Genomic DNA, 23,926 nt, shown 5'->3' on the forward strand with positions numbered 1-23,926 from the left:
GTGAATGAGTCCCCAGAGGTGTTTGCATGTGGCTTTCAATTACTGTAACCACATGCATGGCTCAGCCATGAGCATTTACCCAAGCAATGGCCAGGGTCTGTGAATCCTCCTACCTTTCCCTGTTGTGACAAGGTGTTGGTGCTCTGAAGTGTCAGTGACAGCATTTTAGTGTTAGAGGCCTGTGCAGCAGAGGAATAAGAGTCTCATCATCCCTCTGAAAATACCTTGTTTATTGTGAATGACATGCACAGCGACAGAGGCATCCTGAGACTTTGTATTATGATAAGAGAAAACAAATAAATGCCCATCTTTAAGTATAAAGGAAGCAAACTAATCCCTCTGTGTACTTAAAATGGTAGGGGCAAAGGGGAGCCCTAGCTCCTAGATAGGGAGAGCTGGAGCTCCTGACCAATCCCTGTGCTGGGTCAGTCTCTCAGAGCAACCTGTCTTACTTAAGGGTACATGGCACCAGCTTGCTAAGCACAAAGATGAGGGCTGAACGTGAGGCAATGTACACTGAAAGAGAAGTGATGCACACACAGCTTCCCTCTCTTTTCTGATAGCTCCTTACACACACAGGTCCTGCAGGAGCTCAGAAGGGAAACAACAGGGATGGAGTAGCTTGACCAGCCAGTATTGAAGGGGGGCTTTGCAAACTTTCAAAGGTTTCAGCTTCTAAAAGAGAAGGCTGGATATGCTTTTGGAATTGGACATGTGCTAAAAAGAGTGGCTCCATTGCCACTGATGCCTTCTGCATACTCAGCCATCTTCTATTCTGCCTAGTGCAATACTGTGAATGTAGCTGGGCTTATAACCAGTGTTTCCTTATTCATTGAATTAATCTTCTAGGACTGGAGAACCTGGAAGTCATGGCCCTGTCTGAACTGCCTGCTGCCCTTTCAAAGGAGCCACTGACATAAATAGTGTTTGTTACTCATATGATTTTAATATACACCTCCAGCATAAAAATAAATCTTACTAGCATACAGACTTTTGAAAACACTGTCCTGAAGGAACTTTAATTTAAGAATTGCCTGCATTTATTTTTAAATTTCAGTAAGATGTGGTGAAAGCTGTGCCCTGCTGGAGCAGAAGAGAAGTAGTTTTGTCTTCTGTGCACACATGTTTCTGTGATTGCATAACCCCACACTGGACATGAATAAATTCTGTTGCCTAAGGTGGTAACATTGATGGACATATTCATCTGTACGGTCCAGTCTGAAAAAAAAGTTCCTTATACCATAGTTGATAAGACATCTACTAACTGGTTGTCTCTCCCGTCAGGAGACCAAACTCTCTATCCATAAATATTCACCAATAAAAGAAGGTGGAACTCTATGGTACTGACCCACTTCAGTCACCTCAGATGACAAGTGCAAATTCTATGGCTGTGGTCAAACTTCAACTAATGCTGAGTGCAGAGAATGGATTTCAACATCTAGGAAGAAGTTCTGAACAATTATCTTTAAAATGAAGTGAGTTATTAAAATTGAATTATTATTATTATTCAAATTTTCAAATGTTATTATTAAAAAGAGTAAGATGGGTTGTGACTGTTTGGTTTGAAAAGCTATCCACTTTGAGAAAAGACAGGAAGTTCCTTTCAATCTTGTGTGCCATGTTTTCCTCAGCCATTAGGTACAGACAGAGGTGAAGAAAAAATGTTTTTTTTAGGTCAGTATACCTTGTTCCTGTAAAAAGAAATAGGGTTGAGATAGATCCCACAAGCTGGTCTTAGATCTGAGGGCACATTGCTGGTTGAAGACACAGAGGGAGTGGGTGAGGTACATCAGATCTTAGGCACATGAACATGACCCTGGGATGTATAAAAGGCACTTGGAAACACCAGCAACTGGATTGTTGTCAATTCCTTTTGGACACTCCTCAAAATCTACAAAAAGATAGAATTGTGGCTTTGGTCACAAGGAATTAAGTATCTTATGAAATTGCTGTACTTAGAGATGAACATTCTCTAAAAGAAAAGCCAGGGCTGGTTAAATCACAGTGGTGCCAGCCTGGAGGGTGGATGAAATGCTCTCCTGCTCTGGTAGATGGCAGCAGACAGAGACATACTGGGTCTTCTCCTTGTAGCCTGGGGCTAGAGCTTTCAGTGGCTTTGTCTCCTTGGAATGTGCTGTGCATCCTTAGGGCTACAAGAATAGAGAGAGGGGAGCTGCACTGAATAAATAAGAGTGAGGCAGGCTGGATGGTGTGCATACCCCAGGATTTCTGTGCAGGGAGAGAACCTGGGCTCTCACAAGGATGGAGCAGTGCTAGGCTGCCTCCACTCACATGGATGGCATGTTTATCTTTCTGGTTTCAAGGATTCTGTAATTTGAATGTTAATAGACCATTCCTGTGGTTTGCTTTGTTCCATGGAATCTGAACAGTGTTTTCTAAGTCACTTTGGCATCTCTTCCAGTTGGATGAGAGAAGCTGTTCCAGTTGGATGAGAGACTTGATGGAGGGCTGAAAACTGAAACATACCAGAGAAAATGCCAGCCAGAGAACACAATGGGGATCATGGAAGAGCCAGTGTGCTACAGCTACAGGGTTAATGCTATTACCAGGGCTAAGAATCCTCCAGGCTGCTCATTTTGAATGCCTTTCTTCTCTGTGAAACAAAGGGCTTGCATCCAAGTCATGACATGTGGGCATAAAGGAGCAGGAGCTTGAAACACAAACTCCTGAACTGATCCATTCATGTCAATGTAGCAAAACAAGATAATATAGCTGTATTTGCTGCAAGTATTTGCATACTTGCATGTAGGGCTGTATTCAGTGTTTCCAGGAGAGGCCTGTTGGATGCTAACCTCAGGAGCTGGCAAGGGATGCAGCACTTTGGCCCCAGTTCAGGACAGCAGAGCATTCAGCACTCAGGAAGATTTACTCACATGCTTAAAACCCAGCACATGTTTAAGTGTCCTGTTGGCCCAGGCCCCACTTGTGCAGCACCTTGCAGAACCAACTTGAAAAAGGTGGAGTGGGCAGAGCAGCATTAGCTCATGTTATTAGCTCATGTACACAGAGGGGGAAGCCCTTCTACAAAGAAAAGAGTGACTTGCTCAGCCAGAAATGCCCTTGGTGTGACGTGAGGGACTGGAGCTCAGTAAGTCTTCCAACTTCTGCATTGTGAGTACTAGGCAAAACTTTTTATTATTCCTTCACTTGCACAACAGGATTGAAAACCCCACCAGAGGCCAATAAAATTTGCTGATGAGTAGTGGAACTCCGACATCCCCTCCCTGGGCAACCAGTGTTGAGCTGAGGATGGCAGCAGCAGACTCCCCTTTCTGACTGCTCTCTTACTGCTGTTCAACATGAAGATTAAGGAAGATCTCAGAGCACTTTGAACTTACGCTGCTGAAGTGATGTCAGTAAGAGTAAGATGCTTATTACCAGGATCACAAGTAACCCCACACAACCAGTTGATGCAGGACCTGAACTTGTGAGAGTATTTATATCCAATCTCTTCAATCACAGTAGCTTTCCCTTTCCAGGAGAAGTAGCAGGACCATCTTTCCTTCCAGAAGTCAGAACACCAGAACTAGGAGCGGTACTACAAACGGGATTTCACAGAAGTTCTTCATGGATGAAACCATATCTGTAAGTAGATTGAATGGACTGAAAGGATGCAAAGCTCAAAAAAACAGCATTTCAGTGGAGGTAAATTAGGTGGGTACTCTGTTGAAAAGTTTTCTCTCAACAGGAGAGTTTTCAAAGACTTATGGATATACTGCACACTGCTGATTCAGGTAGACAGAACTGGAGGAGAGAAGAGTTGTAGAGGGAAGTAACTTTTCTACAATGGGAAGCTCCCCATTGCTTTCTCATATTCCCTGATCCCCTTGACAGTTCAGAGCATCATCTTTTCTAAACACCTGGAGATTAAGGTAACCCATTACTTTTACCTAGGCAGAAGAGAGAGCTTTCCAAAGCCCACAGGGATTGCAGCTTCAGCTCAGTGTGGACTGGGTAAAGCAGGGCACAGCTCACACCAGGAGTGCTGCCCAGAACCCAGCCACAGTAACTTTCCCTCTCCCAAGGAGTGCCTGGCCCCTGCTGCTCCCCACACCCAGCAGACCCTGCCCAGGAGACAGCAAAAAAAGGGCAGACACAAATGTTCCCTGCAAAGCATGGGACCTGCTCCGTGCACACAACCCATTTACAGCCCAGCTCCCCTAAATTCTCAGGTGGCATGGGATTCCTACATCCCTCCACTGCACAGGCAGCCTGGGCACCAGGAGGCTGGGACAGAACTGCTGGGGGATCACAGGAGCATCCCCTCGGCTGCAAGTGCCCTGGGCTACTTTGGCCAGTGCTCACGTGCATTGCAGCAGCCTCTCCTGGCCCTGGAGATGACTTGAGCCTCCCTTCCTTCAGGATGGAGCCTTACATAAACATGGGCAAGAGGAGAGGACCTCAGAGAGTGAGGGAGGCAGAAACCACCTCAGCATGCCTTGTTTCCTCCTCAACATTCTGATTTTGCCTCAAACACTGTGCAATGAGTCCCAGGCTCTTCTTGTCCCCTTGGAATGACCTGAGTGCTGGCAAGGGGACAGAGTGACAGCCCAGATACCATGGCAAGAGAGACTCCCCATTTCTGGGAAAGGAAAAGGGGCTATCCCTAGAATTTGAACACATGTGAGATTTGACTACATCCATGTCCATGGAATCAACTTCCCTCATTTCTGCTGCAACTTCTTGAGCTGCTCCCAGTTTCCCAGTCCTCACGGGCAAGATAAAGGAGAGTGTTCTCTAAAGACTTGCTGTATCAACTTTCCAAGGTCCCTCATTATTACTGTTGTATAAACAGCTGAAAATAGAAATTAATCTCTTCATAGCCACTCACAGCCACTCAGATTTTGACAGAAATGGGAAGTCACAGCTAGAAAATCTAAATCCTGCCTTTCTTCCCTAAACTTGAAACTACAGATTAACTTGACAGATGTCTGAGCCTCATTAATATTGCTATTGTCTTTCTCTGAATAATGAGCCTGATGATCACTGTGCTCCTTTGGGACAGGCAGGCTCTAATGGTACCCTCATTACTATGAAAATATGAAGACCACAGTAACTGTGGGTTTTTTCACACAGTCATGAAAAATGCATTTGAAAGGGCATTTTGCAGTCTTACCAATTTTGTTAAAATACGCTAGAAAAAAAAGGAAATACTTAAAATCTGTTGCAAAGGGATTGACATAACTGGGAATGTTTTCAGCTTCTTTTACAGCTTTGTTCATGGCAAAGCTCATTCAACTAGCCAAGGACCCAGTGGCACTGTGCCTATGTCACAGTGGCTGTAGCAGGAGGAATTCCTGGGGGACAGGGCTGCAGCCAGAATTAACGCACATGGGCTCTGTTCAGGGTGTCTGTTTTGGTTTCGGAATGAGGCCAGTTCAATTAGACTACTTGAAGTTCCCAGAAGATCACAGGAAGACAAAGAAAAGATGGCTCATGCAAGATTTTCAGGCTTCTCTGGATATCAAGATCACAAGGCACAGCTCCTGCTTTCCTGGCACTCCATTCTCCACTTTTGAGTAAGGGGACAAGAATCATTTCAGGAACTGAATGAGCAAGTCTGGGGGAAAAGTAATTATCTCTCAGACCCAGTCAAATAGGTTTGTCTAATTTTTCATTCCAATCTAATCCCTTGGGAATGACTAGGCTAAGATTGCCACTACTACCACCACCCAAGGTATACTGACTCCCATTCTTTCTCCCAGATTTGCCAGAATTCTCCCTCTGATGAAGCTTTCCCCATTTCTGTCCTGAGGAGGATTCCATTAATATCTCCCATCCTTTTGCTGGCAGTCTGTTCCAAAATGCACAATCCTGATTTCCTCAGCAGGGGTAGAATATCTTCTCTTATTAAAAATACCAAAACACAAGCCTAGCCAGAGGTGTGTTTTATTTGACGTGAAGAGATGCAGTAAAAATGCTTCCCTGGGAAAGCTTGTGTTTCAGCCATCCTGCAAGGATTTGGCAAAGGTTTCCAATGTTCTGCTGGACTGTCGGCTTGAGACTTTGTTAACCCCTCTCAAAAATGGCAGTTTCCACTCTTTCCGAGTGCAGATGGATGGAAATTTCCAAGTCTTTTGTCTGGAGCAATGGCAGAGGCAAAGAGAAAGCCTGAGTTTCCTTTGATTAAACACCGGGGAACTGAGTGGAGAAGGATGATTAAAAGCTTCATTTCTAAAATTGGCTCCATATGTGTTTTTCAAACACACAGTGACCTAAATCAGTGACCATCAAAATATTCCTTCCCATCATCATGCATGGGAGGGAGGTTGACCTGTTGGCGCTGTTCAGGAGAAGGCTACCAAGATGATCCAAGGTCTGGAGCACCCTTCCAATGAGGAAAGTCTGAGATATTTGGGATTGCTCAGCCCATAGAAGAGAATGTTTTGTCGCATTTCAGTCCTTCAAGAGAGCCAGTAAGAAAGATGGGGACAGACTTTTTTGCAAGGCTTGGCATGTACAAGGCAGAATAGTTTTAAACTAAACGAAGATAGATCTAGATTAGCAGGGAAAAAGTTTTTTACCATGAGGGTTGTAAACACGAACAGCAGCAGGTAGAGGTAATGGGATGTCTTCACTGAAGGTGAGGAACGATGATCCCAGGACTCTTCCATCACCACAGTGGTCATTTTGCTGCTCATTTCTTGAGTGGTTGGGCCAGCCATGAGCTACCTTACACCACACTCATGCTTACATGCAGCCTTCAGGGAACATCACAGGACTTAATAAGTCAGCAGACTTAATAATTTGATAATATGATTAAAGATAGGTTATTTATGGCTGCTGTAGCAAGCGTACAGTTTTCTTTCCCATGTAAACCAACTCAAGGATAAGAATTGTTCTCAAATGCTCAAAGGATCAAAACCTTCACCAAGTGATTATGTGCAGTGCAAAAACACAGAGAATGAGAAGCCAGGGAGCTCTCTCACCTCAGAGGAGAAACCAATTGAAGCAGGTTCTGTCTCTCAAAGCCCAGTGATCATAAATAGTGAAGTTTGGGCTTGTCAGTGCTAGAACACATTCTTTTTCTATTTAAAATTCTTGAAAAATGGGAAAATTACATTAAAACACACATCAGTAAATGGCATTGTAAAGACACTTCTGGCAAGTAGGAGTCAGTTCCTCCTTGGGTTATCAGCCCTTTGCAGGATTACACACATGTTATGTGAAAGTGTATCCAGAAGACAGAGTATTTCCAAATGGAAGTGTCTCAGAAAACAGGTTGTGGCTGGCTACAGCTTACAGAAATTCACTAATATATGAACAAAGGCTGTCCTGTTAGTGGTAATTCAGCGCCCCCACAGGGAAGAAAGAAGATGCTCCAAGCCTCAGTTCCATCATTTGCACTCCTGCCAGGCATAATATGCTGCAGGGAAGAAAGCACTTCTATCGTACCAAAGCAAGAAAATTCCCACTGGAATGAAAGAACGAGAACAACGATTCCACTGCAGCTTGTGCCTGCTCCACCAGAAGAGGAAGGATGAATTTTTAGCTTCAGATTCACAACATCACAGGACCCAAGACATAAGTGCCTGTCATTGGGGAGGGTTTTAATGTTCTTAGATTGCACATAAGAGATCTGCCACAGTCCTGGAGTCCAAGCCTGTCCACAGCCACATCTGCCTGAGGAGGGGTGGGGTGGCACTGCCAGGGGGAGGCAGGGAGGGATGAGGAAGATGGCCCAAGGCTCTGCCTGGCTGCAGCACCTGGGTACAGAGGCATGGGCAGTGCTCTGTGCCCAGTTGCTCCCTGCAGCCTGCAGGAGCCAGCTGTGGCAGAGCACAGCATCCGAGAGGCCACAGGACAGCTGTCAATCTCCCACTACGATGAAGGGACATTTGCTGAGCTGCTGACAGAGATTTGGAGCCACCAAAGCCTTTCCCTTGTCACAGGATCCATATTCATGCTGGATAGACCCTCAAGACCAACAACCAAACTGCAAGATCTTTGCACAAGCCTGCAAGATACAGGGCTTGGTCCTACAAGAACTTTTCCCAAAACAATTTGGAAAGTTACCAGGGAAGAAAAGAAGAAGAAAAATAAAAGAAGAAGAAGAAAAAGAAGAACAGCAACAAAAAGAGCAGAGGGCTTAAGGCTACAGCACCCCAGTTATTTCCAGGCACTGGAAGTAATAACATGAGCTAATGCTGCTCTGCCCACTCCACCTTTTTCAAGTTGGTTCTGCAAGGTGCTACACAAGTGGGGCCTGGGCCAACAGGACACTTAAACATGTGCTGGGTTTTAAGCATGTGAGTAAATCTTCCTGAGTGCTGAATGCTCTGCTGTCCTGAACTGGGGCCAAAGTGCTGCATCTCTTGCCAGCTCCTGAGGTTAGCATCCAACAGGCCTCTCCTGGAAACACTGAATACAGCCCTACATGCAAGTATTTGCATACTTGCAGCAAATACATCTATATTATCTTGTTTTGCTACATTGACATGAATGGATCAGTTCAGGAGTTTGTGTTTCAAGCTCCTGCTCCTTTATGCCCACATGTCATGACTTGGATGCAAGCCCTTTGTTTCACTGAGAAGAAAGGCATTCAAAATGAGCAGCTTGGAGGATTCTTAGCCCTGGTAATAGCATTAACCCTGTAGCTGTGGCACACTGGCTCTTCCATGATCCCCATTGTGTTCTCTGGCTGGCATTTTCTCTGGTATGTTTTAGTTTTCAGCCCTCCATCAAGTCTCTCATCCAACTGGAAGAGATGCCAAAGTGACTTAGAAAACACTGTTCAGATTCCATGGAACAAAGCAAACCACAGGAATGGTCTATTAACATTCAAATTACAGAATCCTTGAAACCCAGAAAGATAAACATGCCATCCTTGTGAGTGGAGGCAGCCTAGCACTGCTCCATCCTTGTGAGAGCCCAGGTTCTCTCCCTGCACAGAAATCCTGGGGTATGCACACCATCCAGCCTGCCTCACTCTTATTTATTCAGTGCAGCTCCCCTCTCTCTATTCTTGTAGCCCTAAGGATGCACAGCACATTCCAAGGAGACAAAGCCACTGAAAGCTCTAGCCCCAGGCTACAAGGAGAAGACCCAGTATGTCTCTGTCTGCTGCCATCTACCAGAGCAGGAGAGCATTTCATCCACCCTCCAGGCTGGCACCACTGTGATTTAACCAGCCCTGGCTTTTCTTTTAGAGAATGTTCATCTCTAAGTACAGCAATTTCATAAGATACTTAATTCCTTGTGACCAAAGCCACAATTCTATCTTTTTGTAGATTTTGAGGAGTGTCCAAAAGGAATTGACAACAATCCAGTTGCTGGTGTTTCCAAGTGCCTTTTATACATCCCAGGGTCATGTTCATGTGCCTAAGATCTGATGTACCTCACCCACTCCCTCTGTGTCATCAAACTTGTGATGTACCCACAGCTTGAAGGATGCATCTTAACATTATTTCTGTCCACAGGAATAAGAGCTACTGGTCTCATAAATATTTCTTGTCTTTACCTCAGACATCTAGCAGCATTATTTGGGGGCTGGGTAAAGAAACCGCAAAAAGCTTGATGCTCTGGTTTGGAAGTTAAGAACAATCATGATGCACCAGATTCCATGAGAAGACTGGTGTTGTAGTTCCATAACATTTTGCTTTTTAGGAAATTCCAGAGTAATTATCTCAGAGGTTGTTTGTAGTTACATGGATAAGAAGCAAGATCTTCTGACGTCAATAACCTTTCCATCTCTTACAGTTTTGAATCACATCCTTGAAAAAGGGGAAGCCACTGAAGAAGAAAAGGTATTCTTTCAAGAATTTGTTTTTGGCTACCAGAAGATGGTTTTTGGTGTATTTCCTTCTGTTCCTCATATAATGTCATTTACTGCTGCTGCCAGTCTGAGTAGAATTTCCCCTTCTTACACCAGATTTAGTATGGCTTAACAGTCTATATAACTTTTCCACATAGGACCAGCTGCAGTTTCAGCAAGGAAGTTCCAAATATATGTTGTTTGGCTACATGTTTTGCAATGTGTTGCTTATTCAATACATTTGAAGATTTGGACAGCAGGGCACTATCATAAAAAGGGCAGCCTTGTCCAGAAGAAAAAGTCAGCCTGGTAATTGAAGCTGCATAAAGCTTACTGAAATGTGTCCCTGTCCACTCATATCAGCTCAGGCTCACTTGCTGGGACACATCTTGGCCTGTAATTTGTCTTTTAAGGCTGCACTGCCAAGGCTGGTTTAGAGTTCTGCCATAAAAATACTGACATTCTTCAAAAGCCTACTTGTTCTTTTTTGGTCTACCCCCTTTAAAGAAACTATTTTTTGACAGAAGTCTTTTTATATAGGTGGCATTATGTATGTACTATAGGTTTGTGAGAAGCAGGGCACACAAGACAGAAGGGGATTCCCATTCTTCTTTCTGCAGTGGATACCTTCCAAAACCAAACAGGGGCACTCACCAAGGAATTCACCTCATTTTACTTTTCTTTTTAAGTGTATTAATAATAGCTGAATAATTTTAATAAAATAACAATTGAAATAATTAAAATTTAATAGTTCATATTATTTTTATTAATAATTATGCAGAACCGCTTGCTAGATGTTGAAATCCTGTTTCTGTACACAGTATTAATCCAAGTTTCACGAGATCCACAGGATTTGCACTTTATTTGTCATCTGAGGAGAGTGCTGTGGGTCAGACAGCCCAGGCTTTTGCCTTCCTTTGTTGGAAAATGTTTATGGACGGACAACTTCGTCTTCTGAGGGGAGAGACAGACAGCTAGTAGATGTCAGGTTGACTATGGTGGAAGGAAATTTTTTCAGCAAGACTCAGAGGGATGAATGATTGCAGTCATCCATGACCCTGAAATTCCAACATATACAACTTTCCACATGGCTTTTCAGTGAAACCAAATATTGTCACCTATTTTCAGTGACAACAGAAGTACATGGAGTTGTTTGTAATTTAATCCACTTTCCAGAAGGCCTTCCACAGAAGAGCTAGAGCTAGAAGGAAAGGTCTCTGCAGTTCTTTATTCTATGTCTTTGCAGGAAAAGCAAATTTATCCATGTCAAACTCAAACCAGGCCCTACAGATGAGTATCTCCAGTGATGACAATGTCACCACCTTACTCAAAAGACTCTACTTGTGTCCTGTGTTGGGTTTGGGTTTTAAATTAAGCACTCACAGAAACATGTATGCACACTGACATGCACAAACTTCCTTTCTCCTGCTCCAACCACAGCACTGGTTTCACTACATCGTACTGAAAAGTAAAAATGAATGCAGGCAGTTCCTAAACTGAAGGTCCTGCAGGCTGGTATATTCAAATATCTGTAAGCTTTATTTTAATGCTGAAGGTGTATATTAAAATCATATGAATAACAAACACTTCTATGTCAGTAATGCTTTTGAAAGGGCTTCTCAGATTTTCCTTCATTCTATTTGTGCTTGCAGATAACCAGCATTGCAGTAAATCCTGCCTGCAGTTTCTCTGCAAAAAGACCAGTCTAGAGATCTGAACAAGTTGAATGTACTGACAACTATTTGTTTGCCCAATGCCCAGCTTAAGGAAAGACACAGGCATCATGCACAAGACTCCAAGCCTATGTGCACTAAAAACTAAAAGATCAATTCCAACAGCCTTTTGGGCAGCCTTCCAGTCTGGCAACTTGAGGGGATCCATTTCAAAACAAAAAAACAAAGTGAAAATGAAGATGGGAATTAAGGGCTTTGAAATAGAGCCCCTGCAGCAACCAACAGGTCAATTATTTTGGAAGTTTTTTGTTTTGTTTTGTTGGTTCTTTGGTTTGGGTTTTGGTTTTGTTTTATTTTTTTGGTGAGTTATTTCACCTCTCAACCTTTGCCAGCAAGGGAACATACATGAATCCAAAAATGGGGTGAAGAAAGTCCTACAGTTACATTCTAGGTGCAGCTAAAAAGCTACTGCTTGAAAACACTTACATGCTTGGAAAATGTGAAGAGAATTTGAAAGAAAAGGTATCACTTTAATGTGGCTATGGTATTTCTAATACTTAGACAGGGAAAGAGTCAAATATGACTGTGGCTGATTAACTGAGCTACATCTCAAGGATGTGTAAAACTATTTAAAAGTCTTCCTTATCTTGGCCCCCAGTGAGGTTGGGGCCTATCACTCATAGGTCTATCCCTATTTGCAAACCTGTGAACACTGAACAAGACGGATTAAAAAACAAAGCCTCATCAGTGTTCTTTCCCTTCCTTTTGAGGCTTTCCTTTTGGAAAGGCTCAAATTTGCCTTTCCAAAAACAAGAGAGGATTAGCAGCGGTACCAGTAAGAATTAGCAGATCAGCCACTCTAAAAGTAAAGAGAATCTATAAGGAGGAAAGAGGCAATTGCTGAGTTATGTGCCTGCAAACAAAAATTTGTAGAAGATTTTAAGGTTTGGTTTTATTCCAGTTCTCTCTTCCTTCCCCTTAGCTCCAATTCTGGAAACATCACACTACAGGAAAAATTGGCTGCCACTGGACGATCTGCAATGCCAAACTTCACACCACATGTGCTTGTCTGAGATCTCACATACCTGTTGTCCACAGAGGAACCAAGGAGGTGTCCACTTCTCATGGCTTGGACAGACCCATGCCATGTATCAGATTTTGGGTGCTTTGTTTTCACTGCACAGCTGGATTCCTTCAAGTTGAGCCAGACTGTGGCTCTGTCATATCAGTTTGGGAACGTGGGTGTTGACACAGGGCTTGAATGGAGAGATCTTGAGGGAGTTTGGAAGGTCCTGCCAACAGGACTGAAGAAATGCCAACAGACATTGCAAAGACAGGGAAAGGCAGGAGGATTCACAGACCCTGGCCATTGCTTGGGTAAATGCTCATGGCTGAGCCATGCATGTGGTTACAGTAATTGAAAGCCACATGCAAACACCTCTGGGGACTCATTCACATTCAGCTTGTGTCAGAGCACAAAGACCTGTGATGTTCCCGTTGTGGCACCAAATTAGGCCCATTAACTACTCCCTACTAATCCACATTTCCTGGGTGCCATAAGCACTGCTTCTAGTGGCAATTTATTCCCAGCAAAGGTTCACCTGTTCTAATTGTTCAGGTGGTCTTTTTCAGAAATCTGATTGTTGCTTTCAACAGAAGCAGTACAACAAAACCACAAGTAAATAAAAGAAAAATTATACCAGCTTTAGTACAGAACATGGCGTTTACACTTTTAGCACTTTTAGAACTTGGAGTTGGAGGCAAAGAAGTCAGTGACACCAGTAAGATTGTCTTCCATGGGTTATAGAACAGGGTTCTGTTCAGCCTTTTAGAGATTTTGCTCATCTATTTCATGTGCACTCTAATTTAATGAACAGGGAGAGAGATTCTCCAGGCCTTGTTTGCATGGAACACCTTGGTGTCAAGACGTGGACCAGTTCTGACAAGCAAGTGCTCTTTTACACACAGACTACATATCAATGTCCAATCCAGTCCTGGAGAAAGGAAGTAATTTCTAATAAAGAGACTTCCCCCTTAAGCTACATCTAGTTAGACCACATTGGTGCCAGTCTTTCATATCTCATTCATCTCTCCCACCTCTCTTAAAGCTGCTTCCCTGAGTCCAATTTCTTGCAAGCACAAGGAGAGGGAGCATGATCAGATTTTAATTTGTTACATTTCACAATGTTTTACCCTTCAAAGGTTAAATGCCAAGAGCTCTGTCTCCTGTGACACATCTCCTACCCATCCACTTCTAGTACATTTCTCTGGCCCAGCAGCACAGCAGCCTCCTAAACAATTTGCTCTGTGGACAGAGAAGCAGCATCAGACTCAGCACTACTTTGCTGCCTTCTACAAAGGATGGATTCATTTGATGAGGGCTGGATCTGAGGCTCTATAATACTGCAGTAATTTAATTTACAAAAGTTGTGGCGAAGGCCAGTCCAATTTGGAAAACAGGCAGTAAGTGCTACAAGCATGACTGACCTCCACAAACACGAGAATTATTCATCACCACCCTCCAAAAAAAATCCCTAAACTAAATCACATTGCAATGATTCAGAAAATTTCTGGGCATTTAATAAAATTATTTAATATAAGCAAAATTACATAATTCACTCACATACTAATTAATTAATTTCCCAAGGTTTTATGCTACATGCTCTTTCCTGACTGTGAATCTCTCCCATTTAGCATATTGCAGGTTGTTAAAGAACTCTTTGTACAAAATACCTCTTTGTACATATATGTGATGAGTGAAAGACAGTAGGAGCACTTTTTTTATTGAAAGAACACCACGTCATTAGACAGCAGTCAAAAAACCTTTAGAAAGCCAAGATTTTATTCCAAGTTATAAGTGAAATGCAGGGTGGGCCCCCTTTACCAATATTTTGGCAGGTTAACTGCAGTCTAGTGTGCTCACATTATATTTTAAAACAATACCAATGCAGGAATGGCCATGCAAAGTCTCAGTGCTGCTTCAGCATGCTTTCTCTGAAGGAAACAAGGACTAGCTGCTTTCAGGTGTGGGAACTCAAAATGCCTCTCAGACATTTTTAGAGGCTCCAGGCCGTGGTCAGACGCAGTCTGGACCCCAGCAGGCAGCTGGATTTAGCTGTGATTTCGAGTTTGAACCATGGAATGAATTACCAACTTTGAAGGTAGAACAAGCAGTCACAAAGTGCTAGATAATATAGTAAATGTAGTCACAAAGTAGGGGGAAATATTTTTTGATAGTGTACAGGGGGGTTTTAGTGCATGTACAGGGGGGTTTTTACTTTGTACATGGGGGTCAGAAGTTCTAAGATGGAGGAAAGTGGGCTGAACCCATCCTCCTTCTTTCTTCTTCCTTGCCTCCATGTTCTTGGTGATGTTGGCACTCACAGATTGGTTTAGAATAGAAAAACACTTGGTAACGTAGGTAATAGGTATTGGGGGATAATTGTAAACATGTTATACGTAATATATCTTATAAAAGATAGCAGCAGCCCTGGGCGGGGAGAGAGGAGAAGAAGACACCGGACAGTCAGGGTGTCAGGAGTGTGTGCCTCTCTGCCTGGGCCGCTGACCAAAGGGCCGCAGCCCGAGAACTTAATCTGTTAGATAACTAGCAATAAATCATCTTGAGACCGAACAAGAAGAGACTGTGGAGTTTTCCTTTGGGAACGCGGGTTGGAGGAGAAGCTCTACCACCACACAGGAACCCCAGCCAAACCCGGGGTTCCGACATCAGGAAATGGCATACAGCTTCTAGTGGCTTTGCTTTATTTTAAGGACATTCAGCACGAGTTTCAAGCTAAGTTGTCTAAGATGTCTATGTGTCAGTGACCTCTGAGAAGAGCACAGCCAGGCAGAACTGATGAAACCATCAAAGCTGAGCCTGGGCCCAGGTGCAGCAGCTCTGGACCTTTCAGAAGAGTAGGCAACAACAGAATCCATCAGCTCAAGGATGGGGCCAGGCTGGCACACAGCAGCAAGGAACACAGCAAGGAGCAAAGGAACAGCAGCATGGGATGTCAGAGGGAGTGGCGGGAGCAAGGGCAAGATCTGCTGCTAAAAGATCTTCGTGTCTTGTGCTACCCTACAGTTACTTCCATCTTAGCCTGAGCACCAGACTCATCTCTCCAGGAGTTTGAAATTAGCAAAGGAAGGCCTAAGACAACTTCTGCTCTTGGCAGCTACCTTGCCTGTGCATCAAGCTGAGATGCCACAAGACAAAAGCTGAAATTTGGTGCTTCCTGAGTTTTAGTGTTAAGACCGTATACACATAGAAAGACAGACACATCTATTTCACCAAGTTAAAGCAAGGCTGAGGTAGCTTGGATAATTTCAGATAAAGCTTTTAAAAATAATGGTTGTTAATCTTTTACTTTCTGTATCACACCTAATCTTGTTTTCCAGCAGCTAAGATTACCCTGCAGAATATTAGTTTGGCTGATTTACCAAAGGTTTCTTCCAGTTCCACGTTGAGCAAGAGCAATGCTGCCGATGCCTAGAGCCAAGCCTATTGAAATCCAAAATAAATGCTTCAGCAATTTTACTGGGCTGTGCAACAGGTCTCAGCTATTTCAAGAGTAAAACTGCTCCATTCTTACAGTCATAATGCTGGCAGGAGGAGGGTAGCACATCAGCCAAATGGCAGGAAGATGTAGGGACACAGCCTGGGGTATGGCCACTGGATCTCAGCAGGAATTCCTAATTCCAGGAGTTACAGCTGAGCTACTGCTGGAGTGTCAGCCTGTCAGCAGAGAAATTATCACTGTCATGACACTAGAGCTATTATCTCAATGAGATTTTAAAGAGTGCAGCAGTTTACATGGTACAGGCTCAGTCACTATGCACACAGTCTTCCTTATTTGCCTCAAGGCTACTGTAGAACAAACAAATTACCTTTACACATGACTACTGAGGGAAAAGCCCTGAAAGTGCCTTTTAAGACTAAGAGTCATTGAGAATCAGATCATACCTATGTCACCTGAGAGGGAAAGATTTTCTTAATCCTCCTTCCCTGTTGTCCCTCTTAAGATATAGCAGAAGTTCTTCCTCCATTAGAAGGTAGACTTCTCCATGGGATACAGCCATTACCAGTGACTGGGAAAACATCAAACAGGTTTTACATCTGGTTAGACAGAAAACAATGGCAGAAGCACAAGTTCAGAGGACACTGGGCATTCCCTGCACTGCTCTGGCCCCAGAGAAATCAGCCACCTGTGTGCACAGCAAATGCAAGACCAATTCACTTCCCACTGTGTTCCCAGCCAGCTCAGTAGCTCTGCATGGGTGTAAGGCAAGTTCTGCAGTGTCCACATTTCAACACATCAGAAAATCTCATTTTTCTCTCAGACTTGGCCTTGGACATGGGTTACCACATTTCTTCCACTCTTCTTCAGAACAACGGCATGTTTATTTATCTGCCTGATTTTATTCATCCTACATAGGTACAAAAAAATAAAAGGTATCTACACGTCCTCTAATGCACCACTGGGAAGCATAGTTAAGCCTGTTCTTCTCTCCCTGTCTCAGCCCTGCAGGAGAACCGAGGCTGTGGCATTTTCCTCTAGCAGGGTTGTTTGTGTTGTACTTCTGGGTGTCTTGGTGCATTGAAAAAACCTTTGAAGTCAAGCCCTGCACAACATGAGGACAGATGGAGTGATGTGAGTGTGTAATGACAAGTGCCTAAAGTGCCCTGGGATGTCTCATACTCACCATATACAAATCACTCCAAAGAGAAACTGGAATAGAGCCTAGGACTGGCAACACAGGATCCAAAAATCTCTCTGAAGTGCTGGGGAAGGCTTTGCTGTGACACAGCTCTCCCTGCACTGAAACAGGCACATAAAATCTCTGTTAGCCTGATCATCCACTGCCCTCCACAGCTGTAAAATACACCAAGACAAATTACATACTCTGCACTTAGTCTGTGCTGATGTAGAAATAATCCTTCTCTGGAATTCTTTTTTTATGACTATGACAATATCACCCCCAAGCAATTACATTCATGCCTTTACTGTGTTGGACTGTGGAATTCTCCTGCTGGCAAAAGTATTTTTTCCTAACATAACTAAATATGTATGAAAACTGACTAAAATAGCATAGCTTCTTAAAGAAATTGAAGGTCAGAGGTGATGGGAAGCATCAGAAGGAGGAACATTCCTGAGCCCACCAAGGAGAGCTCAGTAGGACAGAGGGACAAGGACACTGGGTTTCTTTGCTTCCGGATGCCATTTCAAACCCAGCCCAAATGAAGAATAAGCCTAAAGTGACTGTCCATGAGAAATGAACTGGCACTTGAAGGTAGCTAAGGGTGGAAAAGCATCTCCAGCACCAAGCGCACACACAGCCCTGGGGCTGAGCCCCTCTGATGCTGCGGGGCTGCTCCAAAGGACCAGCCCTGCCCCAGCACACAGCTCTTGCTTTACTCTCCACAGCAAAACCACAACTCTGCCAGGCAGTCCAGTCCCTGGAGGAGAGGGAATCGTGGGCTCTGAGGAAACATTGAGTGTACACTGAACATACCTCACCGGGGCCTTGGGAAAAGGAACTTTGCCAGCTCACAGCCTGTGGGATCAGCAGCTGGCTTCGAGCAGGTCCAGCTCAGAGTCATTCCTGACAAACCACACGGTCTCAGAAGCTTCCAAAGGCTGGCAGAGACCAAGCTGGAGATGGCAGCTGGTGCCAGTCTCTGTGGCCCAGACCCCAGCTGGGCTCGGTTCCATTTGTAGGTGACCTTCATGTCTGATGGCACTGACCCGGGCACCTCTCACCGCTTGCAGCGCCAGAAGTCTTACAACTTCTCACGGAAAGCATCTGAAGTGAAGAACTCGAATTCTTCTCATGCTAAGGAGCACGCTAGAATAAAAGAAGCTCTGACCTCCACAGACCAAAAGCTTTTCATTCCAGGCTGTTTTCCCTCCCATTCAATGCCCTCCATGCAGTGATGTTGCCGGCCCTTGTCCCGCCGGGCGCTCGGGGAAATCGCCGCTCGCCGGGCGCGGCCACGGCCCCGCTGCGGCCCGCGGGAGCCGCTGCCGGCGGCCGGGCGGCGCTGGCCGCGCTGGCTGCGGAGCAGCGCTGCTCCCTGCCGGGGAGCCGGGGCCGGGCAGCGCCGATCCCCGCCGGGGAGCCGGGGCCGGGCAGCGCCGCCGATCCACCCGGGGAGCCGGGGCCGGGCAGCGCCGATCCCCGCCGGGGAGCCGGGGCCGGGCAGCGCCGCCGATCCCCGCTGGGGAGCCGGGGCCGGGCAGCGCCGCCGATCCCCGCCGGGGAGCCGGGGCCGGGCAGCGCCGATCCCCGCCGGGGAGCCGGGGCCGGGCAGCGCCGCCCTGCGGGGCGGGAGCGGCGGCCCGGGCTGCGGGGAGCCCGCGGTGTCCCCGCCGCGGAAAGAGCGCTCGGGGCCGAGCGCACCGCGCACAGCGCTCCTGCAAACACACGGGCACGGACAGGCCCCTTCCAGCCTGCAGGAGGAGAGCAAAGCCAGAGTTCAGCATGTGGAAATAGTCACCCTTTCACAGGCTCCAGGGTGCTGCTGGTTTGCCTCTCTTACAGATACACACACAGAGGAGAAAAACGCTGCAACCTTCCTCGCCTGCCTTGTGGGCTTTGTCCACTCTTCCTTGGAGCCTTTGTCTCCTCTTGGCTCCCAGCATGAGTGGGACCAAATCTTTGATCACCTAAAAGCAGAGTCCTACATTAGATGTGTTATGATAAAAGCTTGGTTTGACTATAAAGCTTTTAAATAATTGGTGTCTTCAAGGCATAAATATGGGTTTAGTAACAAAATAATTCAAGAAAGCCATGTACAAACAGTTCAAGCTGGTGCAGTCGTGTGAAAAACCACCTGTTCATGCTGTTCTCACTTAAGTACCACTTCTGTCTTCCTCATCAGTAGCAAGACTGTTCTCTTCTGGGGGCTTGCAGAAGTCAAGTTGAGGTCTCAGGATTTATGGTCAGGGCCAGGCTTAAGTCAGGGTTCAGGTACTGTTGGGACAGATATCCTGCACTGAGGTCAAAATCACTTGTCAGGGCAAAGGTCTGGAGTTTGGGTGAGGAGTCACTGCTCACTGGTCAGGAGTTAAAGGTCAGGGTCAAGGATTACTGGTCTGTGGCAGTGGTTGTGGTTTGGTGCCTAAGGTCAGAGGTCAGTGGCAAAGGTGGGGGCAGGTGCAAAGCTAGCATGTTGGGGATAGTGGTAATAGTTTGGGGTCAGGTGTCAAACTGGGGTTTAGGGTCAGAGCTTGAGGTCAGCAGTCACCAATCAGTGTCAGGGGCCGGGGGTCAGCATCAAAGGTCCTGACCTCAGGTGTTGGTACCAGGGATCATGGGTCACCAATCAGAATCAAAACTCAGGGCCTGGGGTCAGGTGCCATGGCCTAGGGTTTGGGGGGGTTATGCCTTTGGGTAGGAGCTTAAACACCCATTCTGATGGAGGTTTCTGTTTGGCAAAACAGAGATTGTGTTCTGCAAACCATATGTTGGAACTCAAAATGTCCATCAGACATTTTTAGAAGTTCCAGGCCTTGGTCAGAAGCATTTTAGACCCTGGCAGGCAGCTGGAAACAGCTGTGATTTTGAGCTTGAGCCGTGGAATGAGTTACTGACTTTGAAGGTGGAACAAGCAGTCACAAAGGGTTAGATAGTATAGTAGAAGTAGTTACAAAGCAGAGGGGAAATTTTTTTATTATTGTACAGGGGGGTTTTAGCACCTGTACAGGGGGGGTTTTACTGTGTACATGGGGGTCAGATGTTCTAAGATGGAGGAAAGTGGGCTGATCCTATTCTTCCTCCTTCTTCTTCCTTGCCGCCCTGTTCTTGGTGATGTTAGCACTTATGAATTGGTTTAGAGTAGAAAAGCACCTTGTAACATAGGTAATAGGTATTGGGGAAAAACTGTAAACATATAACAGGTAATATATCATATAAAAGCAGCAGCCCTGGGCAGGGAGAGAGAAGAAGAAGACACCAGACAGAGAGGATGGCAGGGTGTGTGTGTGCCTCTGCCTGGGCCGCTGACAAAACAGCCACAGCCTGCAAAGACAATCTTTTAGATAACTAACAATAAACTGCCTTGAGACCGAACAACAAGAGGCTGCAGAGTCTTTCTTTGGAAGCACAGGATGGAGGAGAGACTTTACCACCACAAGGAACCCCTGAACCAGGCCGGGGGTTCCAACAACCATAGGCAATCATAGCAAGACTTATCCACTTTGAACACTTGCAGAATTTCCTAGCTTGGAAAATTGTTCAGGAGGAAGTTCAACACCAGCTGAATTACATCTAAGAGACATCTAAATTAGCAGTGAGAGAAAGAGCCTAGCAGTTCATCCCAGTTTCCATTCAAGTCAGTGGAAACACTCTCAAGGTTGTCACTGAGAAACAGTAGGAGGCTGAAGTACTTAAACAGGGGCTCTCAGCAGAAAATGTTGGCTTTGGGACAGACTTCTCTGGCATGTCACTAACGTGTCTTCTTTGGGATAGCCATACCATGGTGCAGAGATCTCATCTATCATACCATGTGGGAGATCTGCTTACTCCTCTCTCCCTCTATGCACATGATGCTGTGCTTGATAAACCCAGAGTGTCGGGGAGTTCAGAAACACTCCACTGAACATTTGTGCTTTCCCTGCTCCTGTCTTTTTCCCTTGACCTTGTACAGATGGGGATCCAGCTGTCTCCTGCCTCTTCACAGTGAGACTGCAGCATTACAGGCTGATGATGGGAAGGAACACTTTGGTGGTCACTGCCTTTTTGGAGGCAAAATTCACTGCATGTTTGAAAAATGCTGCTGGAGCCAATTTTAGAAATGAAGCTTTTAATCATCCTTCTCCACTCAGTTCCCTGGTGTTTAATCAAAGGAAACTCAGGCTTTCTCTTTGCCTCTGCCATTGCTCCAGACAAAAGACTTGGAAATTTCCATCCATCTGCACTCGGAAAGAGTGGAAACTGCCATTTTTGAGAGGGGTTAACAAAGTCTCAAGCCGACAGTCCAGCAGAACATTGGAAACCTTTGCCAAATCCTTGCAGGATGGCTGAAACACAAGCTTTCCCAGGGAAGCATTTTTACTGCATCTCTTCACGTCAAATAAAACACACCTCTGGCTAGGCTTGTGTTTTGGTATTTTTAATAAGAGAAGATATTCTACCCCTGCTGAGGAAATCAGGATTGTGCATTTTGGAACAGACTGCCAGCAAAAGGATGGGAGCTATTAATGGAATCCTCCTCAGGACAGAAATGGGGAAAGCTTCATCAGAGGGAGAATTCTGGCAAATCTGGGAGAAAGAAGGGGAGTCAGTATACCTTGGGTGGTGGTAGTAGTGGCAATCTTAGCCTAGTCATTCCCAAGGGATTAGATTGGAATGAAAAATTAGACAAACCTATTTGACTGGGTCTGAGAGATAATTACTTTTCCCCCAGACTTGCTCATTCAGTTCCTGAAATGATTCTTGTCCCCTTACTCAAAAGTGGAGAATGGAGTGCCAGGAAAGCAGGAGCTGTGCCTTGTGATCTTGATATCCAGAGAAGCCTGAAAATCTTACATGAGCCATCTTTTCTTTGTCCTCCTGTGATCTTCTGGGAACTTCAAGTGGCCTTATTCCCAAACCAAACCGAAATCCCTGAACAGATCTTGCATTAATTCTCCTATTTGTCTCCCAGCCATGTCTCATTTCCCTCAGTAAATTCCTGAATTGATCTTAAAGGTAGACCTCCAATTTGTAATTATTTTCTGAGCTCCACCAGTTGTGAGACTTTAGAGTAGAAATGGTCTGATGTCAGTAGTACAAAGGAAATTAAAGAGCTACTGGATCCAGACATGCTTCAGGTTCTGATTTTGCAAAGCTCTTGAAGGAACCAAATAACCACCAGAACATGGAAGTGCACTGGCTGTGGCCAGATTCCCCCAGGAATTCCTCCTGCTACAGCCACTGTGACATAGGCACAGTGCCACTGGGTCCTTGGCTAGTTGAATGAGCTTTGCCATGAACAAAGCTGTAAAAGAAGCTGAAAACATTCCCAGTTATGTCAATCCCTTTGCAACAGATTTTAAGTATTTCCTTTTTTTTCTAGCGTATTTTAACAAAATTGGTAAGACTGCAAAATGCCCTTTCAAATGCATTTTTCATGACTGTGTGAAAAAACCCACAGTTACTGTGGTCTTCATATTTTCATAGTAATGAGGGTACCATTAGAGCCTGCCTGTCCCAAAGGAGCACAGTGATCATCAGGCTCATTATTCAGAGAAAGACAATAGCAATATTAATGAGGCTCAGACATCTGTCAAGTTAATCTGTAGTTTCAAGTTTAGGGAAGAAAGGCAGGATTTAGATTTTCTAGCTGTGACTTCCCATTTCTGTCAAAATCTGAGTGGCTGTGAGTGGCTATGAAGAGATTAATTTCTATTTTCAGCTGTTTATACAACAGTAATAATGAGGGACCTTGGAAAGTTGATACAGCAAGTCTTTAGAGAACACTCTCCTTTATCTTGCCCGTGAGGACTGGGAAACTGGGAGCAGCTCAAGAAGTTGCAGCAGAAATGAGGGAAGTTGATTCCATGGACATGGATGTAGTCAAATCTCACATGTGTTCAAATTCTAGGGATAGCCCCTTTTCCTTTCCCAGAAATGGGGAGTCTCTCTTGCCATGGTATCTGGGCTGTCACTCTGTCCCCTTGCCAGCACTCAGGTCATTCCAAGGGGACAAGAAGAGCCTGGGACTCATTGCACAGTGTTTGAGGCAAAATCAGAATGTTGAGGAGGAAACAAGGCATGCTGAGGTGGTTTCTGCCTCCCTCACTCTCTGAGGTCCTCTCCTCTTGCCCATGTTTATGTAAGGCTCCATCCTGAAGGAAGGGAGGCTCAAGTCATCTCCAGGGCCAGGAGAGGCTGCTGCAATGCACGTGAGCACTGGCCAAAGTAGCCCAGGGCACTTGGAGCCGAGGGGATGCTCCTGTGATCCCCCAGCAGTTCTGTCCCAGCCTCCTGGTGCCCAGGCTGCCTGTGCAGTGGAGGGATGTAGGAATCCCATGCCACCTGAGAATTTAGGGGAGCTGGGCTGTAAATGGGTTGTGTGCACGGAGCAGGTCCCATGCTTTGCAGGGAACATTTGTGTCTGCCCTTTTTTTGCTCTCTCCTGGGCAGGGTCTGCTGGGTGTGGGGAGCAGCAGGGGCCAGGCACTCCTTGGGAGAGGGAAAGTTACTGTGGCTGGGTTCTGGGCAGCACTCCTGGTGTGAGCTGTGCCCTGCTTTACCCAGTCCACACTGAGCTGAAGCTGCAATCCCTGTGGGCTTTGGAAAGCTCTCTCTTCTGCCTGGGTAAAAGTAATGGGTTACCTTAATCTCCAGGTGTTTAGAAAAAATGATTCTCTGAACCGTCAAGGGGATCAGGGAATATGAGAAAGCAATGAGCAGCTTGTACAAAAGATGCTTCCCTCTCCAACTCTTCTCTCCTCCAGTGTTTTAATAGCCCTAATCCTACTTTGGTTGA

The 23,926-nt window shown here is 45.3% G+C and overlaps 1 long non-coding RNA gene across 1 annotated transcript; it reads right to left on the reverse strand.

Moving 5' to 3' along the window:
* Nucleotides 1-790: 790 nt before the first annotated feature.
* Nucleotides 791-18,460, reverse strand: LOC146763407 (uncharacterized). The gene is made up of 2 exons (XR_014952172.1): nt 17,965-18,460; nt 791-17,270 (listed from the first exon to the last, which is right to left on the reverse strand). It is a non-coding gene; the product is annotated as an uncharacterized LOC146763407 (long non-coding RNA).
* Between the last annotated feature and the right edge of the window lie 5,466 nt (nt 18,461-23,926).

This window comes from Lonchura striata, chromosome 1A (genome assembly GCF_050655825.1).
Source record: "Lonchura striata isolate lonStrDom1 chromosome 1A, ASM5065582v1, whole genome shotgun sequence".
Taxonomy (NCBI): Eukaryota; Metazoa; Chordata; class Aves; order Passeriformes; family Estrildidae; genus Lonchura; species Lonchura striata.